This window comes from Drosophila suzukii, chromosome 3, assembly GCF_043229965.1.
Source record: "Drosophila suzukii chromosome 3, CBGP_Dsuzu_IsoJpt1.0, whole genome shotgun sequence".
NCBI lineage: Eukaryota > Metazoa > Arthropoda > Insecta > Diptera > Drosophilidae > Drosophila > Drosophila suzukii.
In genome coordinates this window covers 23,488,970-23,506,801 of record NC_092082.1, presented here as the reverse complement: position 1 = coordinate 23,506,801, position 17,832 = coordinate 23,488,970, and the positions used below count along the sequence as shown (strand labels likewise).

Genomic DNA, 17,832 nt, shown 5'->3' with positions numbered 1-17,832 from the left:
TCTTACCCTAAAACAGATAAATTTTTATAAAAGGTAGAAAGGTTCTCTAAAACAAAAGAAGTCATTTCTAAAATGTATATATTTTTTCTGAAAAATATTTGATTTTGCATGATCTGTCGCACCAAAATATTTAATTTCAAAACATGTCAGCGGCCGGACTGCTGTTCGTTTGGTTAGAAATCGATGATACGCAGTATTAAATCCCAATGCCACCCTTTTACTTGTTAATATTTAAGTATTCGAACCACCATATCAAACGGTATACAATACAAATTAAGGCATGTACACTTTTTTGCGTTAAAAATCTGTACTAAGAACTTACCTCGTTACTACTTCATATAAAATGCATATAGGTCATAAAAAAATTGAAAGTTTTTATTCAGAAAGATAAACTAACATCGAATTAAAATTGTATACATTAAGGAAAAGTGTTTCTTTATCAGTTTTGACAATAAAAAGTAAGCCTTAATTAAGCCCGGCTTTTTACCCTCTGAGCACGGAAAAACTGCTTTTTTGGTCTTCCTCGAATACTTGGAGGAGAAAAAAAAGGTTAGTCAAAGATCATGTTTAATTTTAAGTCACTTACCTATCCTCAAGTAGCCTAAGGGTGTTGCGCTTAAGGATAAGAAGTATAAAAACGAAAGTACCATTGCCCCAAATTAAAAAGTCGATAACATTAAGTATCGGATGTCTGAAACCAATTGAACTCACAACATAACTAATAAAAAACGGAGTCCAAGTCAGTCCCATCACAAAGAGGATCCGAAGGCAGTACAAATAACTATGTTACAAATACGTAAGAAGTATAAATCTTCAATAGCAGGCTTGAAAATAAATATTACTTACGTCTCACTATCCAAATTTAAGCAGGTCATAGTCTCCTCATCTCTGTGGGTTAACTTCATAGCTCGCCTCTTTACTTTCAGAATGTGAGTGATCGTTAAAATGAACATAATCAATGTGAAGGCACTCGAAATGAGTAAAGCCAGAAAAGTACATAAGAAAAATTTTGCCGCTGTAAACGAAACATATAATGTCATGAAAAACAAACCAAAACATATTGCATTTGAACTACCATTTAAATAACATTTTTTAAACAGGTGTGTTTGTGATTTACTCAAGAGGTAGCAAATATTTTTAAGAACTTGTTTAATTACCTATATTTATTAATTATAAAGGTATATAAATGCAGTGCCTCCAGGGAGAATCGCTGTCGGAACCCACACGTAGACATTGTAGGCCAGGAACAGAAAACGGGGTTCATCGCCATTGACAGACTTAAAAGTCCTCCATGAATGATAGCTCATGACTGAGAGCCAGAAATTGTGTGCAAAAAAGAAGACAAAAGGAACTGCAATGAGAGTAGTAAAAGTGTTTTCTCATATCCAAAATAAGTCTTCACTTCCTAGCAAAAAAACGAACCTTTGTTGAATGAATGGGGTACTGAGAGCCACATTTGGATTAAACCCAAGCTCTGCCACATGAAGTTGGTCAAAAGGCTGCTTATAACGCACTTGCCGAGTGTATTTCGGAACTTCTTAACATAAAGATATGTGGCGATGGTAAGGATATTGCATGTTAGCGATATCGCAATAACTGGAAGAACAGCAAATGACTAAAAATTATTCTCGGAGACCACCATATTTCTATACTATATATATGTAAGTCTATATATCCACAATATCCGAAAAGTCATGAACTTTGGACGTACCGATATTACGGTAATAAGACAATGCCATTTAGGACAACCGGCTACACTTAATGCCACAACTCGACTGATGCTCGAGCTATGCAACTTTCCTTCAAAGCCCTTCATTTCAGTATCAGTACACCCATAGGAATATGTTTATCCTCATAATAGCAATTAAGTTCTGTTTTTGCTATTAGAGAATCACTTTGGACGGCAGTCCGCGTAGTGACGAAGCGCACCAGGAGGGTGTGTGAATGCAACTACTATGTATACACGAAGAAATGAAAATATACTGTAATCGTCCGATTGTTTCGAGTGATACATCAATCGAAAAGTATTACAAAAACTAAGAGGATTGCATATTAAGACTTAAATAAAATCAATTGGCATGGGAGCAAGAGTGGAGAAAGTGTAAAAGTGAAAATTTAGAAATTTTGATCTGTTGGGGCCAGTCGGGATAAATACCCCCCGCTTTAAACTACTTGTACTCTTAAATCTTTCTACCGCGCACATAACCATATAGATCGCTGGTAGGTGTCGCGTTTCAATCTCGCTTTGCTGCTGAGTAACGTGTATCTGATAGTCGAGGCACTCGACTAAGCGTTCTTTCTTGTTTTATTTTACTTTTGTATATTTAAAGTTAGTATAATTCCAAGCCCGGAACAACAACAAATTGTTTCGGAACTTAACAAATATAACAGATAGCACTGAAAACAACAAAGGAAGTTAAGTTAGGTTACTCTAAGGTATTGCAAAAAATAAAAGGATTGCATACCAAGACGTTAAAAAAATCAATTGGCTTGGGAGAAAGAGTGAAGAAAGTGTAAAAGTGAAAATTTAGAAAATTTGATCTGTTGGGCCGGTGGGGATAGAGTAGAGTACTAGAGTATAAAAGCGCAGCGGCAGTCCAAAACCGCCGCTGCGAAAACCTCCGCTCCCGTATATTCCCACTACTCGACTGAAAAAGCAAAATTTGGTATCATTGGAAAACATTTCTCTGTTCTAAACAAAAACTGCACATTTTGAACAAAACTCCCAAAATTAAAATTTCACACCTTCGCGCACAAGCAGTCACGAGTAAGGACTCGAGGGTACGGGGTGAGATTCGGGTTCGTGGGTACACACGTTCATTATACCCGTTACTCGTAGAGTAAAAGGGTATACTAGATTCGTCGGAAAGTATGTAACAGGCAGAAGGAAGCCTTTCCGACCCCATAAAGTATATATATTCTTGATCAGGATCACTAGCCGAGTCGATCTAGCCATGTCCATCTGTCCGTCTGTCTGTCCGGATGAACGCTGAGATCTCGGAAACTATAAGAGCTAGGCTATTGAGATTTGGCGTGCAGATTCCTGAGTTTCTTACGCAGCGCAAGTTTGGTCCCTTTAGCTTAGTAACGGGTATCTGATAGTCGAGGTACTCGACTATAGCGTTGATCCTTGTTTTACTTTCCTCTTATGGTTGGAGACAAGATTTCTTTGGAAGAAGCTGTTTGGAAATTCGTTATTAAATTACTAGAGCTCCTTGATTATTTTTTACTTTTTTATCATACTCTTTTATCTTTTAGATATACATTTTCATGTAAATTTGAAAATTCTGTTCATTACAAACAATTTTAAGAAGCCTATTCACAAAAACATTTTTCATCGGCAAAATGTTTTACTTATTGTAAGAACTTAAATTTCCGTTATAAACAAAAATATATTGTATTTGAACATATTATTAAGTATTAGTTATAAAAGATATTATTTTGCTTCAAGAGATGCTCACAAAATTTTTCCCAAAATATTATTAGTACGAGGATGTCGGATATGGAATACATAAAATACATAAAAAATAATCTTAAGAATATAATTAACCTCCCTATTCATACACATACTCCTAAAGATAAAAACTATACTAAGCCAAAACAACTTTAACAAGTCAATGGTGGCCAAACTTTTAGGTTGTTAAATGCTTAAATTTATGGCTCTGTGCTTTTTCCCTATACTTTTAGGCAGTCAATTACCTAAAATCTAGACCAAAAATTTTTAAAACTTTTAGGCCGTTAGAAGCCTCAAATTTAAGCTTTGGGACTTTTTTTATTTTTATACCCTTGCAGAGGGAATTATGATTTCAGTCAGAAGTTTGCAACGCAGTGAAGGTGACGTTTCCGACCCCATAAAGTATATATAGCCTACATTCTAGGCATCTTACGGCCTAAAAATTGGTGCAATTTTTGGCCTATATTTTAGGAAATTAACTGCCTAAAAATATAAGGAAACCTAATGCCTTAATTTTAGGCGTCTTACGGCCTAAGAGTTGGGGCAGCATTGACCTAAAACTTGTATCCCACATTTTGACCCCCAGCCTAATTTCTAGGGTAAACGTGATCTAAAAATTAAGTACAATATGCTATATTTTTAAGGCCCACGATGACCTAAAATATTAGGCTGTTCGTGACCTAAAAAATGTGGCAAAAAGTACAAAACTGTAACTTTTTAGGCAGTGTATGACCTAAAAATGAACTTTTAGTCCATTTTAAAATTTTAAGGTCATGCGTGACCTAAAATGTTGTCCATCTTTTTTCTGGGTGTAGCCATGACGTTCTGTCCGTCTGTCCGTCCGTTTCTACGCAAACTAGTCTCTCAGTTTTAAAGCTATCGGGCTGAAACTTTCCCAAAAGTCTTCTTTCTTGGGCAGGTAATATTTAAGTCGGAACCAGCCGGGTCGAACCACCATTTTTAAAAATTATACCTTCTTAATTTCTCTAGCCTACGCTTGGAAAAAACATTTTTTAAGTAGTTCTGAATTTCGAATTTAATTTTATCAAAATCGGACGACTATATTATATAGCTGCCATAGGGACGACATATTATCTTATACGACATATTATCTTATACTATTGGGAATATCTTTTTTTTGTATTTTTAAGAATTTCGAATTAAATTTAATATTTATAACTGCAAGGGTATACAAACTTCGGCTTGCGGAAGTTAACTTCCTTTCTTGTTAGGCATCTAATTACCTAAAATATAGTCCAAAAATTGCTTACATTTTAGGCTATTCTAATACATGGACTTAGCTCCAGTTTTTGTGGGTGTGTGTAATCTTGGGAACAGACGCTTTGCTTCTTGTACATCTATTTATCCCTCGAAAGCTGAGTATCGCTTATCTGATAGTACATATTATGATTAAGATGATTATTATGAAGATGGATGTATAAGATAATAACATTATTAGCACTAAAATCTATATGGTAAATACATATTTTATTAATAATAACTATTAAAATGCCTACACGAACGAATACTAAAACAAGTTCATTCTGAAAATTTTAAATGGTATAAAACTATGTCTAATGTGATCAATAAACCTTTGTTTTAGAAAACAAAATAATAATTTCATTCAGAAGACTACAACGCAATGAAGTAGACGTTTCCGACCCCATAAAGTATATACTTAGAAGCCTCAAATTTATTGATCAGCATCAATAGACAAGTTTTTATAGCCATGTCCGTCTGTCCGCTTCTAAGCGAACTCAGTTATAAGACTATAGCGATAAAACTTTTTTTATAGTATTATAGTATTTTTTCTATTGCAGGTAGTATATAAATAGGAACGAGTCGGTTTGGACAACAATATCCTGTAACTCCCATAAATAAATCTATGATCCACAGGAAACATTGTATTGGATCCACTGGAGGCGTCCGTTGTGAAGGAGCCGAGTGGTTTGAATTTTTCGGCACTTTTCTGATAAATCATAGTTTATAAAAAAAGTTTATACCAATTTTTTATTCCAAAAATATCTACTGGTAGATTTTAGTAAAATTTTAGAAACAATCTACATTTACAATACATCGTTGAGAAATGCTTTTAGAAGCTTTTCAAAGCACCACAGGCATTGTGCTTTTGCTTTACCACCATCTTATATTCAACTTAACCCTCCCTTTAAAGAAGACTTATTTTTGAGCTTTTTCTTGATGATAAAATTATGTTTGAAAGTTATCAAAAGCTTGATATTTTAGACATTTTATAATTTAAAGTTTGCGGGTACTTAAAGCTCTTCTAAACTATTTCTAAAAATGTCTTAAAACATTTTTTATTTGATTAACCTGTACCACCACCTTATGTTTAACTAAAGCATGCTATTAAAAACTGTAGTTATTTTTAAGCTATTTCTTGATGACTACATTTTATTTAAATGTTGTCAAAAGCCTGATTTAATAGTGATTTTAAAGTTGCTAAAGTTGTATTAACCTTTAAACGACTAAAATGTTTAGGTTTTGTGCAGATATGCACAAAAATTATGACTGAGTTTTGACTCACTTTTTTGTCTTCCATAACACACCATTCATCATCACTTGGACTGTAAGAACACGGCAAAATATGGCCACGATACAATTATTGCAATTATTTTTCAATTATAGACTTTCCATTGTTGTCGGACACTCTACAAGGGCCTCAGCACCACGACCTTGCCAAAGTATTAAGGCACGAAATTTCAAAAATTTCGCCTGCCTCGCCAGGCGAAAACTTGCGAAATATGTGTGCGAGAGAGTGTGCTACGGGAATTATACTTATATCTACTTACCGACTTATTTTTAGTGCCAGCTGAGCGGAGTGCAGCCAAATAGCTGTGATGACCTTACGTGCATAAATATTTCAGCCGACTCCCGCCCGCTTGTTGCCGTTTTCAAGAGCGAGGCAAGGTCCCTGCTGCTGGGCGAAACGGTGTAAGGACGAAAGTTGCGCCACCCACTGGGAGCCCACCCACAAGCTGGTCAACAGGTTGAAACTGAAACTGAGCGCAGTTGAAACGGCTTGAAAGTTGCCAAAAAAAGTGAAATTAGTGCCTGTTCGCTGTCGTGGCCATGAAAATTCAATTAGCGGACGGGCGCTAATTAATGGCAAATTGAAAGCTTTCCACTTGTTGAGAAAGGTTTCCGAAAATGCCACACGGCCATTGTCCAGGCGTAAAACACACACGACTCACGTGCTAAAAAGCTCCGCACGTGTCCTGCCGCACATGGAAAATGGTGGAAAGCAGCGGGCGGGTGGGAGAAAGCGCGGAAAGCTTTCACTGCCAATAGCAACAGCGTGCCCCCAACACGAGCCCGACGAGCTTTGGCCGACTCCAAGAACCAAAAAATCCTTTTGGCCAACAGTTTGTTGCTCAAGCTGTTCCCGAACGGACGTGGACCTCTCCCCCAGAATCGTTCGCTCCCGACAGTTGTGGCTTCGATTTAGTTTCGGACTTCGCCTCGGTTTCGGCCAGAACTTCCTCTTTAACCAGAAAGCAAAAAAAAACGCAGAAACTGGTTTCATGGGGAGTTGCTCCCCGAATTCGAGGAGTGGAAATTTCTTTGCCATTCGGTTCTAGTGTGAGTGCGTGTGAGTGTCTACATATTTGAATAACACGACGATCAAAATTAAACAAAACCCACAAAAGTGCTGTTAAAGCGGCGAAAGGGAGTGAACTTCTTTCGGGGAAAACAGGCCAGCTCAGGGGGCTAAGTCAGCTGCCAGACCGAGCCTTGTTACCACCAGTAAGTGGGCTGTGGAACATGCAAAGCCAACACTAGATTGTGTCAGCCAACTGACTTTAAATGGCAGGCCAAGACGGCTACATGACCAGCGGAATACAACGTGTTTAAGGTCTTGGGTCAGCAAGTAACTCCAGCAGTTTGCACTTCCCAGAGGAGCGTCTGTGGCATTTAATTAACACTGGACATTAACTCATCAGCCATGCATAGTCAGCCAAACTAAAGTAGTAAAATAGTTGAATTAAAGAGAACGTTGAAGCAGATTGCTGGAAAGAGTTACACATGGGATTACGAGAAAATTAGATAGAGAATTTCAAGAACTTCCTATGTCGCAAGAATAGTTAAAGTGAGAGTGAAAATAAAAGTAAATAAAATAGAATGTTAACAATGGGTTTTTGATTACAATTTGTTTTCTAGGAACTAGATGATTTTTCTATTTTAACGAATTATATATATGAAGATCTCTATATACAGAGGAAATATTAAATTGAAGCATTGCAAAAACTTTACATGAACCTATATTTATTGTAAGGCCTAAAATAGAGTGTGGTTTTGAGAAACAACATGTTTCAAGAGATCCCTAAATATTATATTTTCACTAACGACACTCGTGCAGCTAAAGACTTCCGCCTCCCATAGTTTTACTAACATGCGAAGGAGCAAAACTGCCAAATCAGCATTGATTCGAGGTCATAATCCAAAAAGTTAAAAGGGAACCATGAAGACCGTTTGACTCTGGGCTCCTTTGACTCGGAAATTCTATGGCAAAGTTAGTGAGATTTCCCCCAAGGCTGTGCTGCCATTCACACAACTATTCGCAGTTTTGTTAAGAGTTTAGCGAGACTATTTTGGGCGGAGCATTCAAAGCGGAGCCAGGGGCTAAGCCGTCCAAGGCCATCTGCATTTAAAATGACCAACGCAACAATGAAGGCTGAGAATCAACAAAAGAGGAGTGCCCCTAAAACAAAAACCCAGCAAAATCCAGCAACATCGGCAGTGACAATAACAGAGAAGAGGCAACTGAGAATTGTCGCATGCAGGGTGGGGCTAACACACACATTCGCAAAGGGGGAGGCTACTTAAAACAGCGCACACATGACGTCATTAAGCATATTAAATGAGTTTACAGCGCGTTTGTTGCTGCACTCGGAAAAAAACCGATCGCAAATCAAGAATGATTCAAGAGTTTACTGTCCTTAACAGTCTCAAAATAAATCATTTACAAGGAACATAATTATTTTTGTATTTTTTGTCATATTGTGAGTGAATATAAAGTGTTTTTTTAAAGTTTTTGGATATGTTACTAAGGTTTAGATAAACCAAGTCTTACGAAACTAACGTCAAAACAGGTATTTTAGGACAAAATATTTAAAATATTAAGTAAGAAGGAATACATTTTCTTAAAATAATTGGCTTAGATACAAACAAGGAAAAAGGGGGAACTAAAACTTGTACTTTAAAAAAATTTATTTTGATAAAAGATATTGGCCTTATGAAAACATACCCCTTTTTCCAAGTGTCTCGTTGCATGGCGCTACGAGATGAGCAGCAAAACGGTAAAAGGCCATTAACAAACGCCTAATGGCGCACTTGAGACACTCTGCAGCCAAAGGGGCGTGGTCGGTGGGCGGAGGAGCGTTATAGGGTTTGGCCAAAACCTGATAATGCGAATGGATCTGCGGTGGAAGTCGCCTTAAATGGCCAAGCGGGGAAAACTGAGTCCACTCTCTCCCCTTTCTCCGTTGTAATTTGCTCATTTGCGGCGCTCGGAAATTGAATGATTAAATATTTATCCAGTGCCCGGAAGAATCACATAATCCTCGGCAATGTGTCGCGGTCATATACAAAAATGGAGCGTCTAATGCACATGTGAAACGATCAACCGAAGGGCCATTAATCAGCATCCCCAAAGTGAGCGGCAAAAAGTGTAAAAATAAGCAAGCCACCGGCAACTAACAAGCAAACAACAGCCATAACAATTTGTCAAGTTCACAGCCACACACCAAAACCCAAAGCAGGTGAAAATCAAAAAAGGGCGGCGACCAAAAACGCGCGCGTTTTAAAACGCCCCATATCAGCGAACAAAGGATTATCGCGATGGCGCGTACCACGGAACCAACGCTCGCTGCGGTGGAGCCTGCAAAATGGTAAGTTGATGACCCACATTACCATTATTGACCCTGGAAGAGACTCTGTGACTCACTTTTTGATCCGAAACCCGAATCCTGTGCAGCAGAGATGCCCAATTGCGCAGTCTTTTAAAAGGAAGCTACTTTTCATAACGCAATATCACCCATTCGGGAATCATTTTGGCTTAGCTTTCCCAAAGATACCTAATATTAAAATTCTGATTGAAGTCCCTAGTGGATATCATTTTATACAAATTTTTTATAAGAATTCAGGGGTTTAAACAAAATATTTTTCCCTTTAAAATATTTTGGCCTTAAGCAAAATAGAAGCCGCTTTGTATATATTTTTGATAATACAAAAAGGTATAGCTAGTTACAAGAAGCTGCTCCTATCTTGAAATCAATTCAAAGACCATAAATTTCTAGACTTCAAACATAGAATTGAAACTTGTACTTTTTTTCATATTAAATTTAAAATACGTGGGAAACATTATAGAAATGGAATTTCCGAACTACTTGCAATAGGTTTTCGAATTTTGCTTGGTTTTCCGACAAAGTACCAGGCATATTTCCTGTTCATCCTTGGCTCCTCTTAACCAATCAATATTATCGAGTTAGCAAACTCGAATTGCGAGTGTGCTTCCGTGGGAGGTGGCTTGTGTGCGGGGTGTTGGTGAGTAAGTGTTGTCTGAAAAAGCACGTGGAGTTTATAAAATATGCAAAGCAATACATATTTAAACAGACCGGAGAGGCGGAGGCAGCTCATCCGAGCAAAAGATGAACATGTCGAAGCCAACGGCCATTGCTTTTGTTTTTTACAAGCCCACACGTACAGGTAGCCTGTGTATGCGAACATCGCGAATGTTTATACCTTTCAGGCACCGTATACCATATGAAATTATGTGCTTGCTAAAGGTTCCATATCGACCGTACACAATCTGCTCAGCATATAACGCTCTTAGTATAACCGAGCCGAGCGCCTCCGGATAATAAAATAATAATCTGTATCACCGGTAAGCAAGCATTAACTAAATGGGGGATTAGCCAGGAATGTTCTTTGATGAGCCGAATGGAGTTGTGGGCGGAGTTGCCGATTATGCGCCTTGAACTGATTTGAAAAGGCGCTTAACGTTGAGTATTTGGTTTTCGACTTCTGCAGTATGCTGTATATAGAATACTGCAGAACACATCATTGATTGAATGGTACCTCGTTCTGTAGGTTATACCCTTTTAACTTCATAGAATAGATGAGTATTGAAATTTTCAAGGCTTTTTTGTACATTTCTAAGGAACACACTTAATATTAAAGTATTAACTCTTCAAAGTTTAAAATACCTTACATCTAAAATCGATGAATACAAAATATTGAACAGTGTGTAAAATACAGAACCGCATGGAACAATATAATCGCTTTCCATAAAATAGGATTTACATAAATATGCAAGCCCCGAGTCTTTCTGCCCATTGCCCCCACAAAAAAGCACCTTGATAACAGACAACACATAAATATTGGCATTCAACAGATTTCATTTGAATACACACTCAAATTCAGCCACCCATAAATCCGTTGCCATTGTGGCATTTAAATCCATAAGGCGGACGTAAACATCCCGAGAAGATGGGATTCCATTGTTGTCGCTCTGATTGGCAGTAGACACGGGGAAATCTGATACCAAAACACGTCCAATCTATGCAACTGAGCTGGCTCAGACTTTCGGCTAAAAATAGCTGCAGGAATAAATAGCCGAAGCCGCGGAAAAGAATGTGAAAGGCTTTGTGCGGGCCATGGAGTTGTAATTAAAAGGAAATCCATATTCATTTCGTGTAAGCAGCCGCAGCGATGAAAAAATAGTGGCGTGCACGGCGAAGGACGAAGGACTCGGAAAAATGGGAAAAGTGGAAGGGGATTCGAGGGGATAAGGGCCCCGAGTGTGGCATGTCTCTTTGTGTATTTGTCAGTCTGGCTGGAACGACACCGAGGAATGCTGACAGGAGCATTCCTGGTCCCTGCTTTCTGGTCCTTTTGCTTGGCAGAATATGGGCACGTGATACAGAAGGGCACATAATCCTGGTGCACTATGAAAAAAATATTGGAAAAATTGTGGTATAAGATTGTTCCAAAACTGATTGAAAAGAAACCATATCGCTCCCTTTAAATTCTGGTACATCACCAATCCGTTCTACGTGTTTTGAAAAGAATTCATCATTTTTGAAGGATTCCATAAGAACTCTTGATTTCCATGGCAATCTTCTATAACGAAGAAGATTTTCGGAACTGTTTTAAAGGTACACTGCCAGTAAGACATTAAATATCGACTTATAAGATGCTCTGGACTTTATCCTAGTGTAAAGATAGTTTGGGGCCCCCTATTTCCAGGCACGCTGCCATCTCTAGTGCATATTTGTTTTCACTCGAAAGCATCGAGGTCTGCCGAGGGTCTGGGTTTGGCTATGGGGCTTTCTGTCGGCCTATTTTGCGGCCGCCGCTTTGCATGTTGCAAACAATTTTCCAGAGCAGCGGCAGCAAAGCGGCAAAATGTTCGTGCGACTAATTTGTGAAAAAAGGAAGAAAGCCCGGCCAAGCAAAAACAACAACGCCAACTGGCACGAGACGTTAAACTCAACGGTCCGTGTCCATTAAAACGGGGCCAGAAAGAGAAAAAAAAACAAAAATATTATAAGCGCAGTTTTCTGCGTTGCTGTTAATGAGAAAAAATCACAGAAAAAAAAAACATCAACGAAAAAGGCGAGCAAACGGCGACACATTTAATGCCCCCGTGCAAACATGTTGGATATAAACCCGTATTCGGGTATATACATATATATGTAGTACGTAAGTAAGCAAGCAGAACAACCTTTTGCGACAATCGGTAAACACACAAAGCTAATAAAAAACTGTAAAATATTCAACAATTGGCAAAGCTTTTAAGAGTCTTACAGACGCCCCTGATATTGAAATGTAAACCCCGCAGTTTTCCGCCCCACAGCGGGCGCCAAAAAATATGCTACCCATAACGCCACCGAGAAAAAAATGATGGGGAAGTGATAAAATGGGGGGAGATAAATAAGTGGCGCACGTTGAGTAAAATGAACTGAAGGAGAAGGGGAGAGGAAAGAAAGAAATTTGTTTTGGCTCCTTGCAAAAATGTTTTTGCAAACTTTAAGTGGGTAAGGCATTTTGGTTAAAGAATACCTTACGGTAAACAAATGGGTTGGGAAATCTTAAGGGATTTAATGATGTCCACCAACATTTTTGGTGGATACTTTATAGAAAAAGTTTTTTATTAATCTATGTAAATGACAAAAAAATAATTGAACCAATAAGCCATAGCTCAAGATAAACTGGAAAAAAGACATTATAAAATATTTTTAATTTGAAAAGATTGCATATATTGGGCAAGACATTACGTTGTGAAGTACTGTGCTATATTTAAAAGCAATTCCATGAAGTTCCTCAAAAGTCAAGAGCGGAGTAGGCCTCTGTGTTTATCTCTTAATCAGGAAATTGGTAGTTGCCTTAAGTACGCATTTACCATCAATCACCGCGCCACCGCCACCTTTCAAAGTCGTAAATTATCTGCTTTATTTTTGAAGGTCGACCCAAAGTAGATCCATTTAAAAATAGGCGACCCAGGAGCGTTCTCTTCACTAAGATTATAACCAGGGTTGTCCCATAAATTACGCAGCCAGAACAATACTCTCGCACACAGGCAATGTCGACTGGCTTTAGGTAATTCCCCTCTTTTATAATGAGCATAAAGGATAACCACAACAAAGGCCAAGGGAAACGGAAGTGGGAGCTTCTTACGGAATATGCATAGAATTATGATCTAACAAAATTGCAAATTAATTGAAATGAATGGGGAGCAAAAACAAAACTTTTTTGTAGCAAATGCAAAGCAAACACCAGCCGGGGAAAGCCAACGGCGAAACAAAACGTAAACATTTCAATTATGTCGCTGCGGCTGGAAGAAACTTTTTTCGTGCTAATTAAGCTCAATGGGTGCTCAGAGTGGAGCTCCAGTTCCAGTAATTAGTCGGCAGGAGTCTAAACAAAGCCAGGAACTCGAAAGCAAATGAGCCGAGTCGAAATGACGGGGGTGGGGGCGGAAAATGGCGGCAAGAACAATGGCAGCAGGCCATTTCCGGTTCGCTCATGTGTGCCGTCGTTTTCCACCGCCAGGGGGCGCTCGAGTGCTCCACTTCCGCTGTCCTTTCGCTCACCCCTTCTGCGATTGTGTTGGTGTTGCTGTTGCTGTTTGCCTTCGTGTGGGTGTTGCAGCAACAGATTGTTGCTTTTGTTGCTTTGTTTGGCTGCTTGTTTGCCAAGACAACGACACGCTTATAAATTTTTAATTAAATTGTTGTTTTCCAGTTTGTCGCCGTTGTTTTTGCTGTTATTGCTAGTCCCATCTAGTCGCAGGAAATGGCATTGATTGTCCCCCTTCTAGCAAGTGCGTGAGTGTGTGTGTGCCCCCAGTGGGCGGAGTGGGAGTGGCCGTATCCTTTGTTTGGCAATCGGTTCGCCATAGCCCGTGCAATCGCCTGTCCATATTCGATAGCTTCTCCGGGGCAAATTGAGTTGCTTAACTTGCAATTGAACCGGGCCAAGAGATTAAGTGGTGGAAGTCCGTAAAGCTTAACCTTTGCAAAGAAAATCGGATTGAGCACTAACTGGGTAATGCGGTTGGTGGCTCAAAGCAAAGATGGTCTAAAGCTTGAGCATTGAATTTCCAAATAGTCTGTGCAAATAGAGAAGTTAAAGAGATGTTATACACATTATAAGAACATTTTCCAAGTAAAGTGTAAAGGTAATGAATTTCTTCTCAAATGATTATAAAGAAAACGAGGCTAATATGGATTATTTTAAAACATAGTTACTTTTGGCAGCCAATAAGCAATAAAATAACTAATTTATTGGAAGGAAATCATACATTTTATTATTGTTACATTATTTCAATCGATCAATTAAAATAAATTTTAATCTTAGTGAAAATTGAGAAACCGCTCTTAGAAGTAAACTATAAAAAGAAAATTAAATTTGAAGCCTTTTGCGAAAATTGAATTTAGTATATATGTAAAACATAAGTAAAACATAAATAAAATACCAAACCACTTTCAATAAATAGGGCAGATCATTTTTCAATAAATCGCAATATTCAGGGCATCGCAATAAAAAACCCAACAACTTGCTGACGGTCGTCCCTCCGCATAAAGAGCACACGAATCTAGTTTATCCTACGTACACATGTCCAGGCCATTAATAACAAATTTATTATGTATTCCCTATCAGAGCTCAACCAAAAGCTAAGCCAAAACCCCATCGAGACCATTTACATGTCTGAACAATTTTTTGTAGAGCTTGCCTGTGACAAATTAACTTATTTAGTTGCGGCGGCAGAGGACTGTCGTACGAAATAATTTATCAAATTCCTATATAAATTATTGATGTCCTCGCTGAGGACCGAGTTTCGGGGTGAGTGGGTTCCCGAGTGGGTGGGTGTTGCATGTGTGAGCTGGTCCAAGTGCCCACGCCCACACGATATTTCCTTCGTCCTGCTGCAGGGCGAATGAATAAAAATTACCTTCAGGCGTAGGCGTAGTGGCAAATGCCAATCACGGGCATTAAGTCGGTGGCAAAGGACGGAGGTGGATTTAGGTTCTCCGGTATGAGTGGGTAGTACCTATAATGAGCTCGGCGGGTATGGAGTGGCCCAAGCCATGACGGGAAATCGGGGCCAAATGATAAATGACAGTGCAGCAGAGGCCCCTCAAAATTAACATAATTTTCTCCTTTTAATTGGCTGATGAACGGGATGTGCACTAAAAAAAGATGGCTCATTAAATACAAACCTACAAAAAAAATTCAAACAGATGAGAAAATCAATAAAAAAAAATTTTTACACTAGAACAAGTTCTTAATCAATTCAAACAAATTTAAAATAAACATTTTTAAATTAATAAAATGCAGAAAAGAACTGGGCTACACAAAGACTTAAAGACTTGAACAATTCTTTGAAATTGTAATTAAGTTCAAAACATTTTAATAAACTTATAACATAGTAACTCAATTTGTTTGCAATAGTTTAATATTGCGTGTATTAGCAAAATAAATATATGAATATTTATAAATTTATTCATATGCAAGTGTGTATAAGCATAAGCATTAAGTACTCATATGCCGAGTCAACAATCTCGTCAAATTTATTGAATACATTGTAACTAAGAATGATAGGAAATCAATACTATACATCGAATTATAACGAACCCACACAGTTTGTTTCCGGTGTAGAGAGAGCAAGGACCAGTTACCATCTTTGTTAGGCTTGTTTGTGCTGGTTGGTGTGGCTGCTCCTGTGGAGTCCTTGCTGTTCCCATTGCCGCTGCTTTTGCCGGTGCCGGGTAATTTTGCATGCAAATAACTGGAAATTAGTGTAAGTGCTCACTGACATGCCACACACAGAGCGGCAAAGCCAGCGCCTGAGTCTCGGCCGTGGCTCCTGGATCCTTAGCACCTCGCTTCTTGCTGCCAGGATCCCTGCCGCCTTTCCCGAGCTCTCCCAACTACGGGGGCAGCCCAAGGAAACCCCACGGCCACTGGCAGCGACGGAGATAAACAGAAGTCGGCACAACAAAGTGGCAAACGCTTAGGAAAACAGCTCTGCAGAGCAAACAAATTCGAGAACTGATTGTATAGGTGCTCAGGAACTTTTGAGTTTTATATAGTACAGTAGTTTTTTTATACGATTTTCCTTACCTTTACAGCATTGACTAAAGTTTTCGAATAATATACCTTTTATGTTGATTTATGAAAATGATACCCGTTAAAGTTAAAAGGCTATATTGCATTTGTCGGAAAGTGTGTAACATCATCTGTCCGTTTGTCTGTCCGTCCGTAAGGCGCTTTCAGTTCAGATTACAAATTTGAAACAAAACTCTAACTCTGTTGCAAATTTTTAAAGGTTTTGAGTTTTAAAAGTACAAATAGGATTTTTTTGTTTATCAATACCACCATAGAAATTGTTTAAATCAGACCATTTATAATGAGCTTGGTAACGGGTATCTGATTGTCGAGGCACTCCACTATAGCGTTCTTTCATGCCTAACCTTGTGCTTTACGTCTTGATGTCAAAAATGTATTACACTGTGAGTGGTACTTTACGACGACAATAAACTCTTTCCCCGAATTGTGTATTTTTCGCTCAGTGCCTTAGATAGCCATGAAGCTGCATGTGGGCGTTGTGTGGCAGCATATCTAAATCGACTCCTCAGCCACTGCCAATGCGACTTTCTCCCTTCGCTCAGGTGTTCGCTGTCCTGGAACATCAGCGCTTCAAAATGCCATTAAAATGCAATGAGCGCTCAAACGCTTTATGCCACGAGCTGAGCTCGGATTTAAAATTGCAGTCGGTTAACTCGCCGAGATGGAATAGAATCGGAAGTGCTGGGGTGTTGCCGTAGAGATGGTGTTAACATAATTATGAAACTTGGCTGTGTTACCCGTTTAATTGGAGAATACGAGAGCAGGTTGGCTTACTATTGGTAAAAAGAAAAAGTTTTAATAGAATTTATTACACTGCTTCTTCAAAAAATTAGTTTGCTAAATGCTCAAGGGTCTTAATGGACATGTGTTTACGAAAATGATCTTCTACGCAAGGAATTTTAGAAATGAGTCCAGAATTTGGAAAACTTGTATTCCAATTCTAAGCCGCGTTAAAAAGCAAACGGACAAGAGGCTTGTGAATCCTTCAGAAACATAGACAAGTGGATTAATTTAACAGTTCACAATTACATGAAATTTTTAATGGGGTGCCACTATGAAAATAGCAAAATAGGTGGACTCTAAGAATATAAAATTATTAAGGAAAAAGAATTAGACATGTTCTGGAAGACTTTACTTACTTACTTTACTTAGAGTCCGCTCTCTTATTATAATTCCCAAATTGGCGGTCTTTTTGGTAGAATCCTTCTGCAGGGAAATGTTATCGTAAACAAATTAGGAAATAACGCAATCCAACCCGTTTTCTTTTTTTTTAGAATACTTATTGCATGTGATTATAAAGAATTCTTACACCCACATTATATAAATAGTTCAATAACCTGAAATTATCAATTTAACTTAGCCAACTTATAAAAATCCGCGTTAATTTAAATTCGATCCGAATTCATTGCTTAGTATAAAAACTACTTAGTTATTATAAGCCCTTTTGTCGATTTATCTTTTGTTTAAAATAATGTTTTAGATTTTTAAATCCTAAAAAGGTTCTATGACTTCAAATCAATTTTGGAAAACACTTGAATTGTAGAAATGAATGGACAGATAAAACTAATTTTTTAGTAGTTTGTAAATTTCTGAAAAAAATTATAATCATCATTCGCTAGTCGGGACACGACCTATTTTTTTTTATTTTGTTCCATTTAATTTGAAAGTGTGCCTAATGCAATTATTGCTTTTCGGAACCCAAACTGAAAATAATTAGTCACATT

At 38.2% G+C, this 17,832-nt stretch overlaps 1 protein-coding gene and 1 long non-coding RNA gene across 3 annotated transcripts in view; one reads left to right on the top strand and one right to left on the bottom strand.

Moving 5' to 3' along the window:
• Positions 1-381: 381 nt before the first annotated feature.
• On the bottom strand, positions 382-1,014 carry LOC108020716 (uncharacterized). Its single transcript, XR_011604476.1, has 3 exons — positions 847-1,014; positions 587-781; positions 382-530 (listed from the first exon to the last, which is right to left on the bottom strand). It is a non-coding gene; the product is annotated as an uncharacterized lncRNA (long non-coding RNA).
• Positions 1,015-8,664: 7,650 nt separating this feature from the next.
• LOC108020750 (uncharacterized) overlaps positions 8,665-17,832 on the top strand; it is a 31,662-nt gene continuing 22,494 nt past the window's right edge. Inside the window, exon 1 of one of the 2 annotated variants that reach the window (XM_070995858.1) lies at positions 8,665-9,363. The gene's annotated coding sequence lies outside the window, so the exon portion shown is untranslated. The remainder of the gene's footprint in view (positions 9,364-17,832) is intronic. The other variant, XM_070995859.1, reaches the window with a different exon arrangement.